The following is a 24,587-nucleotide window of genomic DNA, read 5'->3' as shown; positions in this document are numbered from 1 at the left end:
AGAAATTAATTCAGGAAATATCTTTATGAGGAAGAAATTAGAAAGTTGTTCAACTTAGAGACTTTCAACTTAGAGACTGTTCAACAGTCTCTTTTCAGCTCTTAAATGAATCTTGATTGTCTTCAAAGTCATTCCTTTTGCTTTTTCCTCTTTCATTTGCAATATTATCAGTGGGTATGTGTATGAGCATATGTATGTACATATGTCATGAGTGCAGGTTTTGGAGCTGGCACTGTCCAGTAGTCTCTTACATATGGGAGTTTTCTGTTTGAAGAGCAGTATTTTTAATCCTCAGTTTCTGAAGGAAGTCCTTGAAGAATATGAAGGTCGGTCAGGAAGAAAAAATACTTCAGAATATTCAACAGTTAAACAAAAACTTTCCTCTGAAAAGCCCTTACAAGGATAGCGCTATGTCACGTGGAGAGATTCAGAGGAGTGAAGAAAGTTGTGGTAAATGGCTTCTTAATTTAGCTCTGATTTTATATCTGTACATTTGTTTTAAGTACTTTTATCTTAATCAGATGTAAATCACAGTGAATTTGTGATGGGCCACGCAGGCCTCTACAGCATTCATGACTGGGCCCTGTCCCACGAGCATCGGTGGAAAGCTCGAGCTGCCAGTGACCCACACAGTAGTGTGCCTAAATGCACTGAATTCTTATTGTGTCACATGGAATGTGACACTTTACTCCATAACATCATGCACAATAACAACATCCGGTCTTATTCATGGTTATCCACTGGGCCTGTTGAAAGTGCCTTATCAGTTTGGGGAAAACAGCTTCTTCCTAACTGCAGCTAGTTAATCTGAACTAGATATGTATGCCACTGTTTTGGTGACCTGGATATTTCCTCCTCTTTCCTCTGAATAAAAAGCCAACTTCTCTGCAGAAATCCTTAAATATTTATAAATGTATTAGATTTTTTTGGTGTTCTGTAGTCTGCCTCAGAATATTTTTTTGAGGTTACCACCATGTTCACTATTTCATGGAATCCTCTGCAAATAATCTATGGGGTTCCTGTTACTGCCATGTTTCTGTATTATCTCAAAAGATAATCTTGCTGTTTCAATCCTAACCCTTCTCCTGCTGTCCTTTTCATCTTAGGGTTTTTAAATAGAAAAATCAAAACTTCATGGTGTGTAACTACTCAGAAATAGGCCCCATTAGATTAAATTTAAAGGAGTTCTCATTTTCCAAGCTGGTGCTTTTATCTCTCCAATAGCTGTCGTTTACCAACAGTCCAAACACATTCATACAACACTGTGGTCAGAAATCATCTTTAAGCTTTTGACAGATGAGCTGAATTTGAGATATACTCTTCTGATTTCCTTCTGCAGGCAATTTATATGTCATGGTTATCAGAAAGGTTGTGTATTATAGGAACCTTGGCTATGATGGAGGGCTTACTTGAAATTTCAGCAGAGTCATTAAAAGTGGCATTTGTGTAGTGGCTACAAGATTTCTTTAAGAGAGGACAGCTAGAAAAACACTGGTATTTGAACAGTAGTCTGCAAAGTTTGAACATCAAGACCATCGTGGTGCCCTTTCCTAGGATTTCATGCATTTTAGAATAGAACTGTTCTATTAGACAGGTAATTGTATGAGCTATCCTTTACCCACTCCTCAGAAATATTCATGGAAGGTACTTTTTTAATATCATTACCAACATTAGTGCTAATAATATTGTGAGGGGAAAAGAAAGCATTTTACTTATTTTTTAATATAACCAAAATGTAAATCCAGTGTGAACAATGACAACTGAGTGTCATAGGTTAGCAAGCACAGTCCCGGAAAGGATGTCCTTGCTAAGGGGTGCTTACAGTTTCCTCTGGGAACTGATAGAACCTATCAGCTGGCCAGTTTGAATACGGACAATTCTCTAAGCCACTTAAAGTTGTGATCACCTCTGTGATCCACATTTAAGAATAGGCAAACTCCCCCCCCAAGCTCTCTCTCGTTTCCGGTGCTGGGGCAGGCGGCTGCGGGCCCCGTGGGGGGGCCAGCGGGCCCGGCCAGGCCCTGCTTGGGCCAGGCCAGGCCAGGCCAGGCCACGGCCATCCTGGAGCCATGGACCTGTTCCAGCCGTGGAACCCCCCCCACTGCCTTGCCGTGGGCAGCCGGAGCGGCTCGGCTCTCCCCCCTCTCCACTGCGATAAGAAAAATTCAACATTCCAGCTGCAAAGCTGCAAGGCCGAGGTGAGATTAACCCTTTTTATTGCTGTGAAGAGCTGAAAACCTGAGGGAAGAGAGAGAGGAGATGCTTAAAGCTGAAATTCTGTTGTGAAGCTATGACATATCAGAGTATCCCGTTGTAATTCCATGAAGATCTGGGGGGTGGAGTGTTCAACTCGTAAGCAAAAGCACCTGCGCTGAGATAGGCAGATGCTGACCCAGCTGTAATTTCATGAGAAGTTTGGACAGGGAGAGATGGAAACGATGAGGACTTTTGCTCCAAACAGGAAAGGAGAAACCTCAGTTCCTAGAGATGAACCTGATGAGGACTTTTGCTCCAAATGGGAAAGGAGAAAACCTCAGTTCCTAGAGATGAACCTGATGAGGACTTTTGCTCCAAATGGGAAAGGAGAAAACCTCCGCTCCTAGAGATGCTCCCAGAGATAGTCCTAACGATGAAGATGATGAAGACCCTTTGCTCCCACGGAAGGAGAAGGGCCTCTGTTTTTGTTTCTGGACAGCTCAACCTTAAAATTGTACCCCAAAAAACTTCAAGAGTGGACCCTCGAATGCAGGAAAACCAATTGCTATCTGTGTGTGACCTTGAACAAGCTGCAAGTCGGGGGAAGGGACTCACATGCAGGCAGAGAGACTCCTCTTCCTAAATGGACTGAACAATATTTGGAAGTGGGTGGCTGTCTCGTTGTGATACTGTTTTCATAGCATGAGCAAGAAGAGACTTCTCTTTCTAAATGGACTAAACAAGGTTATTATGGCAGTGGTAAACAGACTGAACATCTTAAGGGTTGTCTTTTCACATTGGCAGTGGGAGAAGGAAGGAAGGTGGGGGGAGGAGGAGAGTTCTGAAGGTGGTATAATGGGTTTTTTTTTTCCCTTCTTTTAGGTCTGTTAATAAACTTCTTTATATTCTTTCAAGTTTGGTGCCTGCTTTGCATTTCTCCTAATTCTTATCTCACAGAAGATAAACAGTAATGAGTATTTTAGACCAAACCACTACACTAAATTGGTGTTTCTGCCCGGTTACAAACCCAACCCGCGACACTGAGGAAAGTAAAAAAAGAACACACTGCTCTTCAATCTTTTGTCAGTATCCTGCAGTGTTGGTGTCAAGAACACCAACAGTATCTATCCCGTGTTACGTATTTAATGTCAGAAATCTAACATTTAACATAATCTGAGTGCAACATATTCAGCTGGACTCCTCAGCTTGGAATTCCTATTAAAATCACTTTTCAGCTCAGCCATAGCATTCTGTAGTGTGAGAGGCAAGGATAAGCTTTTTAAATAAATATTTAAATGCAGTTATATTATTCTTCTAATTTACTTTCTCTTTGTGGGGTGTTATGAACTTTACTGTTAGAAATCCACTTGATGCAGGCAAGAATGCACTGAAACAAGAAGAAGATATGCAGCAGGACTCCAAATTACATATTAATAATGACAGTTCCTCTTTTCCTTACAGTGCAGACTGTAAGGAAAAGAAAGCAAAAATAAAAACAAAAGCAAAGAAAGACCCTATCAAGAATCTTGCTTTAAGAATTTTCTTCAGCATCTGAATCTTGCTGTGCTGGTGTATCCTTTTCTTGGGAGGAACAAGGACATAAGAGATTTCTGAAATGACCACTTGCATAAGCCAGGCACTCACTTCTCCTGTCAAGTCAGGGCTGCTCATTACGGTTTTCTTTCTCAGACTTCTTCTGTTGAACTTAGTTCTATAAAAGCAATTTCTTAGGAAAATAATGCATAATCAATTTTTTGCCTTGTAAGTTTCTTTCTTTCAGTACAGCTCATATACTTCATGCTCTCTTACTAGTTTCAGAAACTAATGTGTAATGTTGCTTCTTTGATGTGTATTTTCAGCCAGGTTAGAGATGATATGTTCCGTTGTGCTTTGTCCATAAAATAAATATGAACTGTGCTGAGCTTTACAAATTTTATCAGCCTCATGGAACTTAAAGCAAAAAGTCAAATACAAGCATATCTGGGTTTAGTAGTAAATGTTTGTCAGTTATCTGAAATTCATCATTTCATCCTCCAATTGTTCTTCTTTATTTAAAGCTCTGATAGTTTGAAATCACACATAATATGTCGATATATATTAACCAGAAATCAAGATGACCCATGTCATCCAGTAACAGGATCTCTTCTAAATAGCCTTTGCTTTGTACTAATCTGATATAATTAAGTTTACTTTCTGCTATAATCCATACATGCTCTATTGTTTCAAAATTAGGAAGACAATCTCTCAGATAATACAACAGCCTTAAATCATAAGCTGGAAAAGCTGCTTTAATGGTACAGGAAAAGGGGTTGTGTAGGACACCTACACTACCCCTACCCCATTTGTGTGCAAAGAATAGGTCTTGGAACACCATCTGAAGACAGATGACATTTGTTAGTCTCAGTCTGGAACAGAGTGGAACCAACAATATTTATCACTTTCCAAAATGAAATTCTGTGATGTGGCTACTCAGGGAAAAATGTGTTCCATATAAGTGACAAATTCACCACTTCCAAATCCTTAAAAATGACAAGATTTCAATGGAAAAAAGCCTTAAGGCTTGTTTGATCTGCAGTTCTTTAGAATTTACAGTCAAGCTAAGGTACAAATATATCTGTGGATTTCCAATCTAAGAGAAGTACAGTAACTTCTCAGGATGACTATTTTTTCTTGATTTGCATATAGCCTGAGTTGGAAATAATAGACAATTAAAAACTATCCAATAAAACTTCTAACGATAGAAATGTTGCTGTATACCAGAATACACTTCATTTATGTATAAAGTGTTCATACTTCAACTGGAAAAAATGGAAATAGTGCTGGAGAATATTTTAATTTGTTGCAATATTGCATTACATTCTTAAAAGAAAGTGGATTTGGTTTCAGAGCAAAAATATTCAAAATCACATATTTCTTTGTGACCTCGTGAGAAAAAATATAGCTTTTGCTGATACTTTCTGCAGCTCAAAATAATTAAAACTCAACTTCAAAAAATTCAGATAAATATTCAGAGGAATCTTACACCTGTACTTGCCATTTCATAGTCTTCTGCTTTATAGCCCATTGCTTTATAGCCCACAGTGCTATCCTGTTTCATTCACACAGAGTCCAAGCCTCTAGTTCTGCAAAGATTAATGGATGTGTACACTCATTGTACTCTCCGAGGCGTTTCATTGATGCCAATGGAGCTGGTTGCAGCACAGAAAGTTAAGACAGGCATTAGTCTTTTCAGGATCAGCCTCTAAGCCTATTATATCAGAGAACAAAATTAGGTTAGATTTCGCTCTTAGTCAGGTTAGTGAAGCCCTGTTGCCTAAACCATTGTGCTACAGCTGAAAAAAATTGTGGAATTCAACACAAAGGATAAAATACTTTAAAGGGAAGAATGCACAGAGGCTCACAATGTTATTATGTAGCTTAGGCAATTAAATCATCTAATTTTTGGAGAAAGTCATTACTCTTTTGAATGATCATGTGCCAGAACTAAATTTTAATGGCTTATACTGTTGTCTTGAAAATGGTCTGACTTGTTTCAGCCAAGAACATTCAGTTTATTTTCTTAGTTCTAAGATTATCTGATACTGAAAAAATGACCTTTAAATGGTCCCCACTGCACTCATACACTTTATTCTAGGAACCAAGGGAATCTTGAGTATTGTCAGCTGAAACAGTTTTTTATATAATTTATTTTTAGCAACAGCTAAAGTTCATGCTGCTCTGACTGAGACTATCGAGATTATAGGAAGATCAAAAGCTGAGGCAGAGAAGAACTCAGGAGCAAATCAAAATTTGAAGTCTAACTTCATACATAAATTAAGCTGCCATTCAAGCTGCATTTATTTATACTGTGGTTTGTGGAAGTGATTATTACGAAAAGAATTTGCAAAATACTTCATAGTGCATCTTATCTCTGTGAAGTCTGAAGATGAGAGAGGGGGTAAGTTAATCTTTAAAAATTTTTTTAAAATGAAAGTGTCAGGTAGAGTTTGGAGAAGGAAAGTTTTCCCCCAAATGTACTGTTCAAAGTAAAACTAGGAATACACTTGCTTGAGTAAGTTTCTCTGTAAACTGTGACTTGATGTCTTCTCTAAAAACTCTCAGTGTTGCCCGGTGGTAAGGATGGTCCAAGCTGCTGTGGGCCTGGCTGGATCCCTGACCTTGCAGCTGCCTTGAGTATGTGCTCACTCTTGTCCAAGGTCAAGTTTTCCCAAAGAAAATGGTGAAAATGTGGGGGTTTGTTTTTTGAATGTTTCATAAAAACTGGTGCAATATTTAATACAGGCCTTGTATACTTTAAGACTCACCCAATGTCTTTGCAACACTCCTCAGAACAGAATTTTTCTTATTTCATGGAAACTGATTTAGTTCAGCCAATTCTTCCATTGCATTTTAGAGATATATCTCTTGTTAAGACAAACCTGGGAGAATTTTTAATTTATTTCAAAGGGAATGTAGATAACTGAATCTAAAAGAAATATCTACACAGTCTATCACTAGGTAGACTATCTATTGGTAGACATTATTTGTGCTGTTTTCCAAACTGGGACTTGGCAAATTAAGAAGTGCACAACTGGAGTACACATGGGAAAAAAACAGTTCCCATCATTTATTTGTCACCATGGGGGAAATCTAAAGGAGATAAAGGATGCAGCTTTTCAGGCCTTTCTCAAACCTCACAAACCCATCCTTCCTCAGTCTCCAGTTCCTTCTGTTTAGCTACCGAATAAAACCTTGCGTCAGTATGGTCTATTTTGGTTTTATTTCATAAAACAGATTTGATTTTTCTGTGCTTAAGCAAAGGTTTGCACTCTCATGTGGACACCCACAGACAGATCAGACACCACACTGTTTGACCCATGCCATGGGCTGTCCCTGTTTTGTTCAATACTTGGATTTACAGTGAAATTCACAACAAGATTTTAACTTCCACCACACAACTCTGAAGCAGCTATTAGCGATGAAGAGGTATCTTGGGGCTGATCAACCCCTGCCTAAGAGGTAGCTCCTAGGCAGGAAAGATCTGATTAATTCTAACAGGCTGTTTTAAATATAATAAATTTGTTTTACGTTAACTGAAGTTAACCTTTCAGCTCAATAGAACTCAATCCTAACTTTCTCTTTGCGTGTTCCATGAAGTATTATATTTTTATCTATTACCAGTGGAAAAACTATTAAATAATACTTACAATGTCTTTACACTTATGAGTTGAAAAGAACGGATTTCTGCATTTGTCTTTTATTTTATCTCACCCTAACTGCCTAGCTTTAAGATTTCTGTAAATTAGATTTTTTTCTGTCTTACAGATGGAAGAATAAGATGAAGAGCCATGGTTAATAGACAATTTTTCTTTATTGCTGTGTATATCCACTGCCTTTTAACCAACTAAGTTTTCATATAACAAAAAAGTAAAATGTTACAGACAACACTTGTAAAAAAATAAACACTAAATATTTAAGTCTTTAATACCTTGCTGTTAGTAGAGATTTCACTGAACTTTACTGCTATAGTGGGGATTCTGTAACACGATGTATCAAACAAGGAGGCTGTGGAAAAGAAATATCTATGGACCGATTCTTGGTAGATGTTTCAGAGATGTTTATTTCTCCAGCCACATGGCCGGGGCTCTGCCGAGGAACTGCTCAATCACGGGACCCGAGGGTCCTTCTGCCCGCGCAGGGGAACACAAAAGAACCAATGGGGAACGAGGCTGAGCAGGGGCAGGGAAACCCCCCAGGGCCCCTCTCACAGGGCTACATGGCGGGGGAAAGGGACCCTGACACTTTACTATTGAAGCTTATGTTTCTGTTGGTATGTTGCCCATATTTACCCATTATCAGATATTTAAAAGAATAACTTATTATGCTCTAAAGAGCATTAAATTCAAGTAAAGAGGCTAATAATATTGTTAAGGTGATAGAAGGTGTCAAAATTTATTGAATGAAAAACTACAACGAATATTAGAGGTGTATTAGACAGATGCAAACACGTTTTTATAGTAATTTAAAGTATTTAAGACACAAAATATTTCTGTTCCTTTATCCAAACTCTAAAGTGAATGTGTTGTGACTCATGTAATAGGGTAACAAATACCGGCACACATATCAGATATTTGTATTGTCAAAGTTGGAATATTTTCAGTGCATAATTTATGAAGTATGTGTACTGGGTTAAAATTGCTCATGTTTTTTCTCTATAAGAAAAGCACTTCTCAACGCTAGGCAAACTTTTATACATCTGTAACTATTTTGAGCTGTAATCAATCAGTAAAACTGCAGATTTTATTCAGTAACAAATAAAAGTAACCCCTCTCTTTGCATTTGAGATTTCCCACTTTCTTCTCCCCTTTCTCTCAGAGTGTCTGTTGAAAATTATTAGTTTGTAGTTGGGATATTTGGACCTACTCTATGCACATTCTATGGAAATGTCTTTCTCAACTTTAACTTCTGATTAAAAAAAAAATTCTTTAAAATGCAAGAAACATGGATGTCAGATGCACAGGTGGCAGATTGCTGTTTGATAGGAGGTAAATGGCTGGGGGGAAATTCTATTTCTTCTGAAAACATTCAACATATAGCAGTAGCAGAGGTACACAACTGCTGCATGTTATGGAAGCTGCTCTTTTCAAAGGGTAGTCAGAAAAGAATAACTTGAAGGCAGAAGAGCTGACAGTAACAGTAATGGTGTGTGGCTGGAGCACTCACCAAATCTAAATGGACTGAAACCCACACCCCACTCCACACTTGAGTGCATCAGTAGCAAAGGCAATATTTAAATGCTGATGCAGCATTTTTAGTCTACCTTATTTAAGGTCACTCAATTAGTGACCTTAAATTAGTCTACCTTATTTAAGGTCACTCAGGCCTGGTTATTCAGCCTCAGACTTGATTGATTTTAGTAGATTTTTATATTTGACTGGTTAAGCAACCATAAAATATAGATATATGTCAGACATACATAAAATGGATCAAAGATTTGGCCTACCAAGATTGATTTTTACCTGTAAAATGATAGAGATCCCAGAGTTAAAAAGCAATATTTTCATATTTATTCTTACTTGCTGTTGAAAGAATTGGCTGCTTTCAAACCTAGAGCAATAATGAAAAATAGCTCTTTATAGGACAATTCCCTGTTGCTGATTTTAATCTTTAAATACATCGTATACATGAGCAAATAGATAATAAGGGCATTTGATATTGAGACATAGTGTGGAGAGTGATTGTTTCCTAATACTGATAATTCTTAATCCCATAGTACTGTAGAAGTGTGTGAAAGTTTGTAGATGGCACACTGTGGGAATTTTGATAGCAAAGTTAGTTTTATTTGCTTGATTTTGCATCTGTAAAATTAGTTATTATCTTATACAAAAAATAAGGTTTTAAATCTATTATAATGTTTACTATTTCAGAGTTTATTAAGAGACACTGCTGGAAGTAATGGCATTTCAGTTTATTGTTAGCCATATTTTTAAATATGAGCATTACAACAGTTTGCTGAACAATGATTTGCCCTGACAATACCAGAGATAGCGAAAAATCCTAACAATTTTCAGTCAGCATTCCACCTAATGTCTGCTAAGTGCTTGTTGGATTTTCTATTTCAATCTCATAACAGTTATTAGTCAGTTTTTGATGCCTATTTTGTCAACTTTTCTAATTTTGTATACACTTACAGAAACACCCAAAGTGATTTGTCAGTTAATACATATCACACTTTTATTGTTTTACTAGGCTTAAATTACCTGCAAAAGTGAAATGTACAATTAGATTAAAAGATATTCAATTTATTTTCCCCATTATATAATTAGTATATTCTTCTGAAATAAGAAATTTTACTTAATGGCTAAGTGAAATTATGTTTGCCTATCCTGTAATCACAGTTCATGTATGTGAAGAGCATAACTACACTACATTATTTTAACATACTCAAAGAACAACAAAAGTACTTTGCTTTCAAAGTAGTTCCATGCTTACTGAGTCAAAGGAAAAATCTGCTATGTTCACTAAGCTTGAGGCTTATATTTTATATGACTGAAAATAATTGATCTATTACATAGAGTGAACCTTGCTCTTATTTCTCACCATGATTGGGGTTCTTTGTTTTTCTGTTTTTCCTTCATATAATGCAATTTCCAGCACTGACACGAGATCATCACTATTGATTGCTTAAAGAATAATACTTCCTGTTAGGTTGTTAAAAATATCAAAAGTTGTCTTTTATTTTTGCTTTTGCATATATACAAGCATTCGTAGAACAATAACTAGTTATCATTCTTAAGAAGAAAGCAAGAAAAAAGGAAAAAACCCTGCAGCTTATATGATTTAGTCCCTAAACCATCACTTCTGGTTTTCAAGTCAGCGTAGCTTTCATTGAAACAGAAAACCTCCTTACAGCCAGCATTTATTTATTTTACTATTAATTGCCATTCATTTGAAGCCCCATGGGTTAAAACACTATGAAAATTGATTTGGGACTTGGAAATACAGTAGGTTTAGTCCTATTCTAGTAAAAATGACATATTGTTTCACTATGTGATAGCAGAACAGAAACATAATTTTTTAGAAATTATGTCACTGTTTGTAGCTGTCATTGTAGCTTTAGTTATGCCACTTTTCTCCTCTTTAAAAACATCTGCATCTGATGTCTCCAATGTCAATGTGCTTAGAAACACAGTGTAAATATTAACAAATGGCGGTTTGAAAAACTGCAATAAAAGATATTTTATTCATTAAAAAAATTTCTCAAGCATTCTAGGAATTATTTTTTTAGATTTTCTGTAGGATGTTCATTAAATGTCTTCTAACTTTAAATTATGTCAATTTCTAATGCAATTTCTAGATAAGTAGTTTTGTTTCTATAACAGCTCTGTCCCCGTTTTGTCCTTATTAAGCTTTACAAGGTCTTCAAGAGCATCATTTAACATGAGCACAATATTGCAGAAGTAAACATGTACCAAGACAGATGTTTTGCATATGACTTTTAATTAAGAAAATATTTGAGTGATTTTATGACCTCCTCAATGTCAAAAAAGAAAATTTTGCCTGAGGGTTAATTAACATCCTGCAGCCTTTATGACATTGCAGCTATTTGTTGCTGGATTCTTTCTAACAGTAGGAGCTATTTCATGTTTAGGTTTAAATTCACATTTTTTTTATTAAATTAAAAAATCTTATGTATTGTTCTGTACTGAGGTAATGTATACATATCATGGAAGGCACAAAAATACACTGAAGTTAGGGTTACATAATGACCTTCACTCTATATTTTAGTAACTCATGATAGCCAGAGAATTCTTTTATTTTTTCTGAAATAAATTTGTGGACATGGTGTATGTATGTTCTTTTGCATTTAAAGTTAAGAAATTTTTCTCAGTTACACACTCATGCATTATTCCTCACACAACATTTTCTAAAGATAATTTTGTAAAAGAGTGTGCTTTTATGCATAGGACAGAAAAAAATATATAATTTAAATGAAATTATTTATATATACATAAAAACCAGCAGTACGTGTAAAAGAGAATAATATATACATTCAGAGACAGCATTAATATTAGTAAATTTTTTTACTATATATATTTGTTATAAATAGTTTAAAAGCTGCTTTATGATAATTCAAACAGATGCACATTGTTCATTCAACACTGAATAGTATGCATGTGGAAACAGACAAAATAAGGTATATTAGTTACTTGAAAGTTTTATAATCTACTGTAACTTAAACTTTTGGTTATTTATTTTCCATTTAAATCTCCTTTTTTCCCAATTCTTTAGACAATGGTTGCATCAAGATGGTTTGCACCTGTTCATGTAAAGGGGGAACCACAGATACCTGAATTGGGATTCAGATCCAGTCAAAGGGGTTCACACAAAAGGTAAGTGACTACCTGTCTTCTCATGTATGCATCTCAGGTAGATGTCTGTCTATGCAAGCGTGTTTTAATTCTTCTCCTAGTCAGAGGAAAGCTGAACAGCTCAGCTCAATCCCAAACTAAATGAACAGCTACGATTACCTCCTTTGCATGGAGACAGCTACACTGGGATGTCCTGATCTCGAACTAAGTCTTTTTTCAGCTACCTAAGAATAGGGTCTGTCTTTAGAAGCTCTACATTAGGCTGTGGAGCCTCCACCTGCTGCTTCAGAGGGTGGGGATCCTCCCCCAGACCTGTGTTGTGCCCTCTAGCTCTGTGTAGGCACTCTACGAGTGTTTCAAATGGTGCTCGATCCTGAGCAGGAGTAAGGAGGCCCTGCTCTTTTTCCAAACTGCCAAATGACCTGCTTGGTGGTTTGAGCAAGTCCTTTAATTCTGAAATCTGCAATAAGACATTTATAAAATCAAGATCCAGTAAGAAAAAGCATTAGATAAATGTCCTTAATTCTTTTATGTAAGCCTCACAGTATTGCTGCGTGGTAAGATGCTTTTAACAATCTAGCCTTGCTTAGGAGACTGGGTTAGATGTCCATACAACAACAGAATATTGTTATGTGAAAAATACCAAATATATATTATTTTATATTTTAGAATTATTAGCTGTATTATATCTATATACATATTAAGAAATAGATTACTCAAAAGTTTTTGAGTCCCAAGATAGGGAACAACCTCAGTAAACCAGCTTGAAAAAGAGATGATTTTAATTGACAAAAGTTGGGAGTGTTGTCTTGCATAGGTATCCAGGCAGTGAGGGGTAAATTGAAATGACTTGAGAGGCTTCAGGTTTTCTTTAAAAATTAGCATTTCTGTAACTGTTCATAAAAAAACTTAGTCAAAAAAACCACGGTATGTGAACACTCTCACAACAAAAAGCATTTGCATTTCATCTGACTCTTGAATCAGAATATTTGTTGCCTGTGGGGCTGGAGATGGGTCAGCATTTCATGCCATCATTTGGCCTCAGTATTGAGGCTGATATCAGACTGAACATTCCCTAGCAATGTTTATTGTGGTATTGATGCTCTCTAATGAAAAAGGGCTATAAGGTCAATTTATTTTATGTGGACCAGAACACAGCTACTAAAGATAACTACTTTTGATCATGTACTCCAGATTTTATAGCTACCTACTAGCAGTCAATGATTCTGTATTCACGGCTCATAAAAAATAACATCATCCTTAACATAGCTGGAGAGGTCAGGTGAACCATACTTAAGAATGTTTCTCACACATATCTTCAAGAATGCTAATCACTCAACTCTGATTAAAATCAGAGAAGCTGCCCACTTTGGAAAAATTATATATCCTGAGAAGCTTTAAATATGCATGCAAAATACTTGCACAAAGATGAACCATTGATAACTGGAGGTGACACAAAAACACTGTCCACAAAGTTTTGACTTCTTGCCATGCCTGTCATACAAATTTTACTTTAATTTTTTTATAAATCTTTCAGGTTGTATGACTCAACACTGAAAAATTAGAAAAGGTCAAAGCAAAAGATTCAAATTATGCTTCTATTTAAGCATTTATTATCTCATAATGCACTATTTTCTTAAAAGTAAATTTTGCCTTCATACACTTTGTATTTTATTTCAGTGAGGTGATGAGAAGACCACAATTCTGGTGTGGGACACTGTTCTATAAATGCTCATCATCCTCAACTTTTTAAATGTTTCTTTCCATGACTGCTTTTCAACTGAATGACATATTTCAGGATGGCTCTTCGTCTGAGCCCTGAGAGCACAAATGGGACTGAATGTCCCTGACCAGCCCCACTGGGTTTCTCAAGGGCCCAGAAGGCCCATTTCAGCTCAGCTGAGGACCTCTAACCCCTGTCTGAGCTATGTTGAAAGAGTCTCCAGCTCTGCCTCCAGCTCTGTCTCCATCTCCTGGATGGATCTGGAGTGTACAATGTGGTCATGTCTCCAGCTGTGTCTACTGCTTCTCTTCACCAGGTTCCCTGGCCCTGGCTCATGGCTTACAGTTGATGGACTCTGTTCCCAGCACCTGGCTCTGCCTGCCATGGTCAGACCTTGTGGGATGGTGCCCCACTGCTAAGGTTGCAATCTATGCTGGGGTCACCCTCAGTTCCCCTTCCTTTAATAAGCAGACAAGAAAATGTTTTCTGGTTTCAACTTTTTCCTTGTAAAATATTACTTTTGAAATCACTAAGGGACCTAGGCCTACGTATATCATGAAGGGTTTAGCAAAGCATTTTCTGAATACTTAAACAGTCATTTTTGACTCACATTTCAGTGGCAGTTCTTTTATTTCCAGGAGGCTGGAAATCACTACTGCTTCATATGTACTAATAATCAAATGAGGGTAGAGGAACAGAAAATATACACAGTTTTCAAAATAAGAGGGAGAAAGCCAGTAATTTTCTAAATGTACAGTGTCTTCTAGTGTGAACTTCTGTAGCACTTCAGCAGCCTTTTTTACAAAGACCATCTAAAGGAAGAGTCTAGGCTTTTAAATTCCTGGCATTCACTCTACTGTAAAGAACACACACATTAAATCATAAGCCTGCCTAATGTTTTTTTTCTACCTGAGATGAACTAGAAAGCAGCAGACTTGCTGACATCAGTTTTCATGTTGCTCTACCATTCTGACAAGCAGATGTGAAAATTCAAGTGTATCATGATTTACAAAGCCAGCCTCTGACTTGGCCTTAGCAATGCAAAGGGGAAGCCTGCCTCACAGATGCATCCTTTTCCTGCATATCCAATGTCTCTGCACTCAGCTGTTTAAATGCAGTGCAAAAAGAAGAATCATCCACTACACCCTGCAGTACAAGGTTCCCTTCCACCACCTGTAGACTAAACTCAAGAGCCAGCAAAACATAACTTGAAAGTGGAATTAAAGGCTTGTATCTCCTCTTCTTAGAGATAAATGTTACCCGAGTATGGGTTTTATTTCCTTTCAAAAGTCAAGCTGAAATTCAGCTGCTGCAACTGTATTCATCTCTTTGCTGTCTCAGCAAGTTTGTCCTATGTAAATAGTGTGATCTTAATAAATAAATACTGAAGCACAGCTGGTGTTGGCAAGATATCACTGTTAGGTTGCTGCAGCATGCTATCACTACTGAGTGTTGCTAATTATTCTCAGAACTGGGAAATATAGGGGAAAGGAATGCAGAGGAGAGTCAACGGAGCCTGGAAAAAAACCAAAGGGATGTTTGCCTCAGTCCACAGCAAGGACATCTGAGCACCATGAAGGCAAGTGTTTCACCAAACTTGGTTCTGAATTATTAATTTATTAAAACAAGATTTGATAGCCACAGTGGTATAAAGCTGTAGCTACAAATTTGCTGCTTAAAATTCATACCATTTTTTTGAGAGGAAAGCAATGGAAATTGGGGTACTTAAATAATCTAAAAAACAATCCAAAACCAAAACCAAAGGAACACGAGCCTAAAAGAGTCCTGACTAAATTAGTGAGCTGGAAGATATTTTTCTTTTCTCCTCTGCTTTGCTGGCAGTATGTAATAACCTATCTTTGAACATAGAAGTCCAAACTTTGGGTTAGATGCCACAAAGAAGCAGATAGCTTTCAAAATTTAGTCACATAAGAGAGAAGAAGTATGTGAGTTGACATTTTTCTAGCTAAAATGAATTCTTGTATCTTAATATTTATAAAAAGAAGGCAGATGAAGAGAGTGACCAATACACTTCGTATAGATTTTATTTTGTTTACAGACTGCTGCCTGTCAATACTGATGCTTTTTTGCAGGTGTGCTAGTGCCTAACTGAGCTGAGCACCAAGTAGCTGAGGCAGGGTGCAGCCCAAGTTTCCTCATCTACTTTTGAATAAAAATTTGTTCCAAAATTAGTGGGTAAAATTACTCAAGTATTAAAACTATTGAGTGTATTTAGCAGACATGATCTTAACTGTGTGACTGGCAGTTTTAGAAAGGGTGAATTAAAATTGGATGTCTGATGGCAGCCTCCAAACACAACTTGCATATCAAAGTAACTACAGCTTCAGATACTGTAGAAGGAAAATCTCCACACATTTTCTGGCTATACCATTTTCTTATCATTTCAAAAGCATTTGAAACAAAATATAAAGAGATGCTGAACTTGAAGTTTCAATTACTTGAATTAACTTTCCTAGCTGTTCATAGTTTACTAACTTACAGGTGGTCAGAACGCAAATTCCAGAGACAATAGAGGAAAACATGGGGCAATACTGAGAATATTAAATAGAAAAATGAAAAGATTCTGAAAAAGTAATGCAGAGGTTAAAGTCTAGGTGTTCAATTATGTGAGGATTAGAAGGAACAAATTTTAGCTGAGTAGTCAGGAAGTGTTAGGACCATTGCATTTATATGCAGGTTAGTAGGATGGGAATAGAAGAAGGTAATGCTATAAAGATAGAAGTACCTCTTAACTTCAATTGCAGCAGGAGGGAAATGCAGAAGGAGGAACACTGAAGGAAGCATTCAAAATATGAGAGCATATATGTTACACAACTGTACTTCCCTTATTTAACTTTGAGATTATTAAGTTACTTTTAATAGAGAACATCTTAATTTGAACTCTTGAGAGAAAGTAATAAACCAAGACTAGGGAACTTTGTTTATGTATATATGAAAACCTATAGGGAGCTTTGTCCATTATAAAAGAAAATTAATTAAATTGTTTAGGCTTTTTTTCCCCCCCTTTTTCAAGAACTTATTTTAATGTTTATGACATGCAGAATACTATTGTAAAACATGATATGGAAGTGTGACTTCAGGTGCTGCATAATTCCCTTGCTTGCAGGGATGGAGCTCCTGGTTTGAATACTCTTGTGACTGTTATAAATAAAAAGTTTTGACTAACTGCCTCTCCTTCACTGAGACATGGAAGATCCCCTCAGGCTCTTAATGTGTTTGGAACAGTTAATGAGTGAATGCCACTCAAAAATCAATCCCAAATCAGTGTTATTTCCTGTTTTACCATTAATGTTTTGGGTTGTCTGGGTGGGTTTTCTTTCTTTTTTTAAATGGTGTCTGAAGTGAAGTGATAGGACTGTAGTTTCAGTTCTCATTTGGTAATTGAACATTTTTATTTACTGGTAGGCTGTCACTTTGAATGAGAACACAAACCAGCTAGGGAGTTACCTAGCCAACATAATGCGCATAGCAAGAAACAATAAAAACGCTTCAAAATAGGCCCAATGAGGAGAGGCTTCATTATGGTGCCAGAAGAGCTTGGTCAGTGGGGACAGTTTTCATGAGACAACGAGAAAACTCAGGCATTTGAACGTTTTTTTCAGCTTTAGATGTGGATGAGAGCTTAAAAACTTTAACTTACAGCATGTTTAGTAGGGTTTTCTGAAAGCATGTGTGTAAACAGCATTCCAAAGTTTGGTATGTTAGGAATAGGATTTCAAGGGATATTTTAAATGTTACATGTTTTCTCTAAATACACATTTGTGTATACTATGTTGTCTATTTGGTTCAGATTTGTCATGCTTTGCTCTTTGCAGCTACCACAAACCACGACCATAGTTGATTCTAAGGCAGGGCCTCAGCTGTGCCTTGGTAAATCAAGTTTCTCAGGAAGGCCATGAAGCCATAGCTTTCTAAACCTGCTTGCTTATTCCTCACAATATATCAAGAGAGATAAGTCAGTAAACAGATTACAGGGAAAGTTGAAAAGGAAAAACTGATCTTTAACACACAAGAAGCTAGAGTCATTTAATGATTGCAGCAGAAAACAAGGGAAATACTTTGAAATATGAGTCTGGTTCAACGAGTGTGACAGAGAGAAGTCATTTAACTTTCCATTGTATGTTACCTTTTTCCAGTACTGAACTTGGAAATAACACTTAAGTAACAGATTTTGGGCTGACATTTGTCTGAAATAACTTTCTTGGCAGGTGGTTGTAGCCAGAAAAAAAAAAAAAAAAAATTGAAGAAAAATGTAGAGCTTAGCATCATCTTGAAAGCAACTGAGAGCAGGACAGAGACAGTTTGCCACACAAAATTTTGATGAGCTTCTATCTTCAGCATGGTTGGCCAGTATTGTCTCTGCATCTCAAGAAGAACAAAGTGGCGAAGGCAAAGGATAATTAAAATTATGGAGGAGATGGAACAGTTGGCTTATGAGAAGAGAATAAAATATCAGCGATTATCAGTGATGCTCCTCTTAGGAGTGACATATGAACAAAGTTCACAAAAACATTAAGATGGCAGACTTACACCTTGGTACATGAGCCTGTAGTAGCAAAACTAGATGGAGGTTGAAGAAAACGGTGAGTTTAATTTAAAACAGATAAAGGAGCATATTTCTTCTTGGTGGTAGAAAGCTTATGGAATCCTTTGCCATAAAAGATTGTGATTGCAGGTGATATAGACACTTACAAAAAGGAAGTATATAAATTTTTGGACAGCAGGTCCATGAAAATACACTTAAAATAAGATGCAAGGCTGTACCCTCTAGCATGCTTATTGCAAGAAGTATGGAGGATGGGGGAGTAGGTACAGAATATATGGCAGGGAGTGGCCGGGTTTATGTTCTTCCTTTAAACAGTTTCTCTTTTGGATTAAACAGTCTTTTTTTTGGATTCAACCTAGACAACAGTCCAAAAAAATCTTCAAGCCTTTTCCAAGAAGACATGAGAAAAAGTTATGGAGAAATGAGCAGGGAGGAATCATGTGACTATATGTGCCAAGGAATGGAAAAAGGGAGGGAGTGTGAGATTCAAAGAATCAAAAAATGTAAAAACAGAGGGAAATGTGAGTGCAGGCACTGAACAAGCAGTTTCACTGTTTCCCAATGGCATCCGAGGAGCCAGCAGATATTGCCTAACAGAGTAGAGTAGTGAGGCTGGATATGTGGAACACTGCCTCCTCCACCTCTTTTCAGGAAGCTGTTTTGTGAGAGGGCTGTACTGTATTCAGGGCAGTAGGATTCAGCTTTCCAGAGGAAAAGCTAATTACACCGTACCATAAAAAGCTACAGCCCTTGGCACCAGCTGCATGAGTACAGTTTGGATGCAGTAGTGGTGGTGTTCACAGCGTGGCAATGGTGCAGGGATGCTTTGCAGTGGGATGAGCAGGAATATACCCAGGCACCACAGATGAGTGTTGTCCATTGTGGCGATTACCACCATGGTTACCCCTCAAATGATGCTGACTGGGGTGTTTTGATGTAATATGTGTGTTATGCCTGTCTCTCTCAGCCTCACTTTAAAGCGATCTAGAATCTACAAACAAGCATTTTTGTTAGCTCAAAGGCTCTTTTGTGCAATAAAGGGAACGAGTCAAATCTTTTTAAAGACTTTCATTGATTTTTTTTTTTTTTTAAGCAAGGAGTTGCAGGTGAGGACATAGCAATTATCATACTTTACAGAAATTCCAATCTGAACATGAGAGAAGGGTTTTCTTTTTACGATTCAGTACTAATTGAAGTTCTGAAGCTACTACACTGCACCCAGCCTAAGCAGAATACTCCCAAAGCAATCAGTATTTGCACTTTTTGAATAACATACCAGTTTCTTTAACATATATGCTTACAGATTTTGATGACACCTATCCAGTGTCACAGTTGATTCTTCACTCTTGTCTTAGATTTTTATGAGATCATGACAAAATTATGACAAAGGACCTTCTACTATAATTTCCTTTTTTGGACAGCAGTGAGGAGTTATTTGTGCAAGTCTTGGCTTCTCACCTTTCTTTTCCTCTTCATTCTCCAGAAACTGGAGTATTGGCTTTAGAAAAACAGCACATCCTATACAGATGTGAGGTAGGTTAGGCTTTAAGATACTTCTGGATGCAGAGAAAAATGAGGCTATTTTGTGAGGCTATTTTATATTTTAAGAAATGGTTTGTGGCATAAATATGTGGTTTAAAATTATACTATGTACATATAATATTGTCCCAGCTTGATATTATAACTTAAAAAAAAAAATATATATATGCGTCTGAATTACAAAGATTTCCTGGTTTTGAGGGACTATTTTGACGACCTAGATAATTACATGGGAGCCTGAAATGAGTTCTGATTTCCATATAATTATCCATCTACTCCTTCAATGCTTTTCCTTCATACACAATAGCTATGGGCCTCAGCTGCTTCAGACTATCTGCCACTGAGTTTAATTAAAATCCTCACTAACACAATGTGCATAAAGAAATTCAAAACTGTGGATCATCCTGGCTTGTGCAAATTCCCCCAGGAACCTAAGCTTTCATCCCCAAAGCTCCTTTAAAATATGTGGATGTTCAAGGCAGAGGATAATAAAATTAGTGGTTGGGAAGTGAAGAATTCAATGGTTACAGATAGGGAAGAATCTGGTACGTTTTCACTGTATTGCATAACTGTTCCTCTCTTCAGAATTTGTGTTGCCCTCTTTTAAGCTAGTAACTGTGTCAGTAACTTGACTAAAATCTGATGCTCTTGAGAGGTAATATCAAATCTTCCGTTTTCCCAAAACTTCTGAGAAAGCTGATGGATGAAATGATGGATATGATATATAGCAGTCCTTAGACTCCTTTCACTGTAGACTGTTTTAGATACAGAAGTTGGTGCAGTCTGGGTTTCACTTCATCAAGCCTTGTTGAAGGTAATACTTTCCTTGGTATAGTTAAGAGCCATTGACATGGGCGACTGCAGGCACAGGCAGCAATGTATTCCTCAATGTCTCCACTCTCTCATCAAGAAACCTCAAGTTATTGGAGGGGACAATTTCCTCCTGCTGGGCATTGCAAAATTCTGTATGTGTACAGCTGCCAATATTACGGACAGGGATGCTAGTGATAAAGACAGATGTGAATAGGGCCTACAATTTAGTCAGTGGCAAACCAACAAAAAACACCTGGATTTTCTGAGCAGAGAGAGAGAGAGCAAGCGAGAAAACACCTTTAGAAATCACTAAATGAATTAGATTTAAAGAGAAATCATTGAAATAAAATCACTTAGAGTAGTTGAACAGATTAATGGTAATGAATAGCATGGAACACAATTTCTTAAACCACCCTGTAGCTTACAAAACCTTTACTTAAAATGTAGGGTGATTTAACTTAATCTGACATTACACTTTCAGGGAGGAATAAATATAGAATTGGGTTAAAGTGTATGAGAACATAGCTAGTCTATGTAGTTTTACAACAATTTAATTAATTTAGAGCAAGATATATGAGCATACATGATGGGCAGTGGTCTAAATGCAGATGTGGTTCACAACATAACTCTACATGGTAAGGGAATAAACTTGCCTAATATCTATGGAAAACAGTTTCATTCAAGTCTCAGCAGCAGCAATAAATACAATAGAAGTTTGCTTTTCTTTATAAATGATTACAGGCAGAAAGAAAGATAGGTATGGTAATAAATGAATTGAAGCTGTAATGGATACTGACAGTTTGGAATAAAAGCTAGAGGTGGCTGTGTGCAGTAACTAAGCTATGATTTCGCATTCTGCAGATTTTATGCCAGTGCTTGTGTGACTTCTGAGATCTGTAAAATTTATCCTTACCACACCATTTTTTTCCCCCTTCACTGAATTTAATCTTGCTATTCTCTTTATGCTGATTGACTGACATTAGCTATTCAGACAAAAATGAAGCTAATGGGTGAAAGAAGAGAGAACTAGAAATTCTTCAGGAAGGATTTGGAACAGTTTCCAGCACTGATTATTGTAGTTAGAGATGTACACATGCCCAGAGGCATTTGAGTGGAGACTGTCACACTGAGTATAATGTTGAGAGAAGAGAAGAGAAGAGAAAAAACTCTGGTTCCTTTAGTTTTTTCTACTCTTCTTAAAAAAAGCTGAAAACAAGCAGTGAAATATTTATGTTTTATCATTTATATGCATACATACACAAATGTATATATAAATTATCTGTAATACTATAGAATATATAATAATGTGGTACTTACTGATTAATAAAAAGCAATGAAATTGAATTTTAGGTTGCATGAAAACTCCTTTGATACAAAACATAATTAAAATTTAAGTGACTTTCAAAATACCACTTAATAAAGTGTCTGACAAAAAAATTGTAAATGTTCAGTTATGTCGATTGTTCTTGAAGTGGTTTAATAAAGTTGACAATAATTCATTAACATTTTTGAAAACTTGTTCTTCTGAAGTTTGTTGGAGATTTGTTATGATTCTCTGTGGAGGACAGAATAGAGGAAGACTGGGAAGGAAGGAAGAGATTCCATATGAAAAATCTTCCTGATTTGTGGTATTGACTGCTAATTAGAATGTTCATTCATAAACATGGAAGAAAATAAAGTTGTATTTTGCTTTGTTCTGTGGTAGTGGTAAACATGCATTTTTTAATGTCTGTCAAATACATCCATTGATTTGTATGATTGCAAATTGCCCATCAAAAGTTCATTACTTCCTTAAGCACATCAGTAATTTCTAAACAGAGAATTTTTAAAGAGGAAACAAAAAATTTCATATCTTTGTTTTTGTTTTGGTTATTTGTGTGGCAGCTGAACTGTATTACTTAATTTTCATGCATTCCATACGGTAAATTTATGTGATTTCTTTGCTATGATTTGATGGACCTTTCCAAATAGATTGCTGGAACTTAGAAAAACTATCTGAAAATTCAGTACTGGAATATTTCAAGTCATAAGGTGAAAATGTTTTTCTTGGTAAAACTGCTAATTAAATCCAAGAAACTGAGTAGTCACAAAAATTATGGCTGAAAATAATTCATCCCATAGTTTTGAGAACAGCTTACAGGCAACATTTATACATTCATTATGTCTCTAGTTCAGAGTTAACATTTTATTTAATTAAAGTTCATTACAAGATAAATATTGTTTTCCACACAGCTTTTACATAACACAAAATATTGTCTCCTACAAAGAAAAGTGGCTTTTGTTATGAATTATGTCTTTGGCTTTCTGTAGGCATCAAATAATTACCTACAAAATAGTCCTCTCCATTTGTACATGTCAGAAACCTGTGCATGCGAAATCAATCAAGATTCCTATCACACTGCCCTGAATCATGTCCTTATTAGATTACTTTGGAGCTGGATGAGTCACACTGCAAGACAATGACTGCAAGGTGGGAGAGCTGCATGCCATGACATTGGCTGGATGGCCTGTTCAGAGCTGCTCTCATTTCTCCTTTCTCCAGCAGTTGGTATTGGCTACTTCAGGTGTTGCTGTCTTCTAGACAGAGCAGCAAACATACTGAATGGATTTCAATACGGTAAAATGATCTCTTTTTCTTGTCTTTTCACATACTGTATGACCTCATAAAAAAATAAGTGCTCATGGGCGTAGGTTTCTTGATTTCTCTTTGGTGTGACTTATAAAAGCGTCTTAGGGCTTTGTATTTCACAATTTGATAAGCTTAGATTTTAATACTTGAAAACTGTGAGCTGTACAAAAGGTTTTATAAAATCTACTTGTGAGACAATTCATAAACTGAGCCAGACTACAAAAAAATACAAGACTGCAAGGAATGGCAGCCATTGATTTAGGTGGAGAGCAAATTTCAACTACATTATATGAAATTAATGCAAATTTTTAGACATGCCAGAATAAGTGGAATTAATCCTTCCCCTAGAAAATATTTACCCTATTTGATATTTTTTATGTGGTACTTTTTAAGAAGAGAAAAACGGCAAAACAAGGATATTCACAAGAACAGAAGTTAAATGTTCTGACTTTCTACCATCAGAGGGTTTACAATTGAAAAGTCCAATATTTAGAACATGCTATCCTTTTAAGTTATAAACTAACTAACTAATGTATTTTAATTGTGTTTTTTAAAGATTACTGGCTGTGTTCCCAGATTTCACTATGGTAAGTGAGCTACTGATCTTTCACAGTCATCAAATACATGTCATAAAATATTTCTGTCAGTGCTGTAGACTTTGCATGTTCTTATTGTATGAATATGAGGATGTCTGGTGTACTTAACTTAAAGCCTTGTTTGCATAACATGAATTTACATGCCTTCCATTTATGTCTATTTTGTCTCACTCTTCATAACTGCTTTATTTTGTAAGTTTTCTTCAGGAAGGCATTTTTAGGGCTTGAGATGCTCCCTTTAGTTAAACCAGAGCTTGCTTTAGATAAATAGGATTTACTTTTCCTTTCAAACTTAATTACTTTTCAGAATCATGATCAATTTCCCGCCTTGCTTGCTTGAGGGGAGTGACACTGTAGGAGACCCTTATGCATTTGCTTTGTAATAAGCCTTTATTCATACACTTCAGGCTATACAATCAGCTCCCCCGCTCCAGAGTGTTTGCCCGTGTGTGGCTGCAGCCACAGGCCTGCAGATTGGAATGCTGATGATGGGCACCAAAAGTGCTGAGGAATGGATCTGTGTGGAGGAAAGCAATAATCTGGCTGTGACTGTCCATGGGTCTTATTATATAAAATGAAACTACCTTTGATGGGCCTCTATTTTCCTTTTTTTTTAGTAGAGATTTCCTACATAATACCCTACTTAAAAAATTTCATTTTAAGGTTCTCTTTT

General features: G+C 36.5%; 1 long non-coding RNA gene across 1 annotated transcript in view; it reads left to right on the top strand.

Moving 5' to 3' along the window:
• LOC121659160 overlaps positions 1-24,587 on the top strand; it is a 66,865-nt gene that overhangs the window by 29,650 nt on the left and 12,628 nt on the right. The window contains exons 4-6 of the long non-coding RNA XR_006014185.1: positions 11,968-12,068; positions 23,113-23,306; positions 23,875-23,905. This is a non-coding gene — a long non-coding RNA (uncharacterized LOC121659160). The remainder of the gene's footprint in view (positions 1-11,967; positions 12,069-23,112; positions 23,307-23,874; positions 23,906-24,587) is intronic.

The sequence above is a fragment of the Corvus kubaryi genome, unplaced genomic scaffold (genome assembly GCF_017639235.1).
Source record: "Corvus kubaryi isolate FWS band 111438036 unplaced genomic scaffold, C.kubaryi_AGA036_p1.0 split3-73, whole genome shotgun sequence".
In the NCBI taxonomy this organism is placed as follows: Eukaryota; Metazoa; Chordata; class Aves; order Passeriformes; family Corvidae; genus Corvus; species Corvus kubaryi.
The sequence above is the reverse complement of the archived record's forward strand: the minus strand, read 5'-3'. Positions and strand labels throughout refer to the sequence as shown.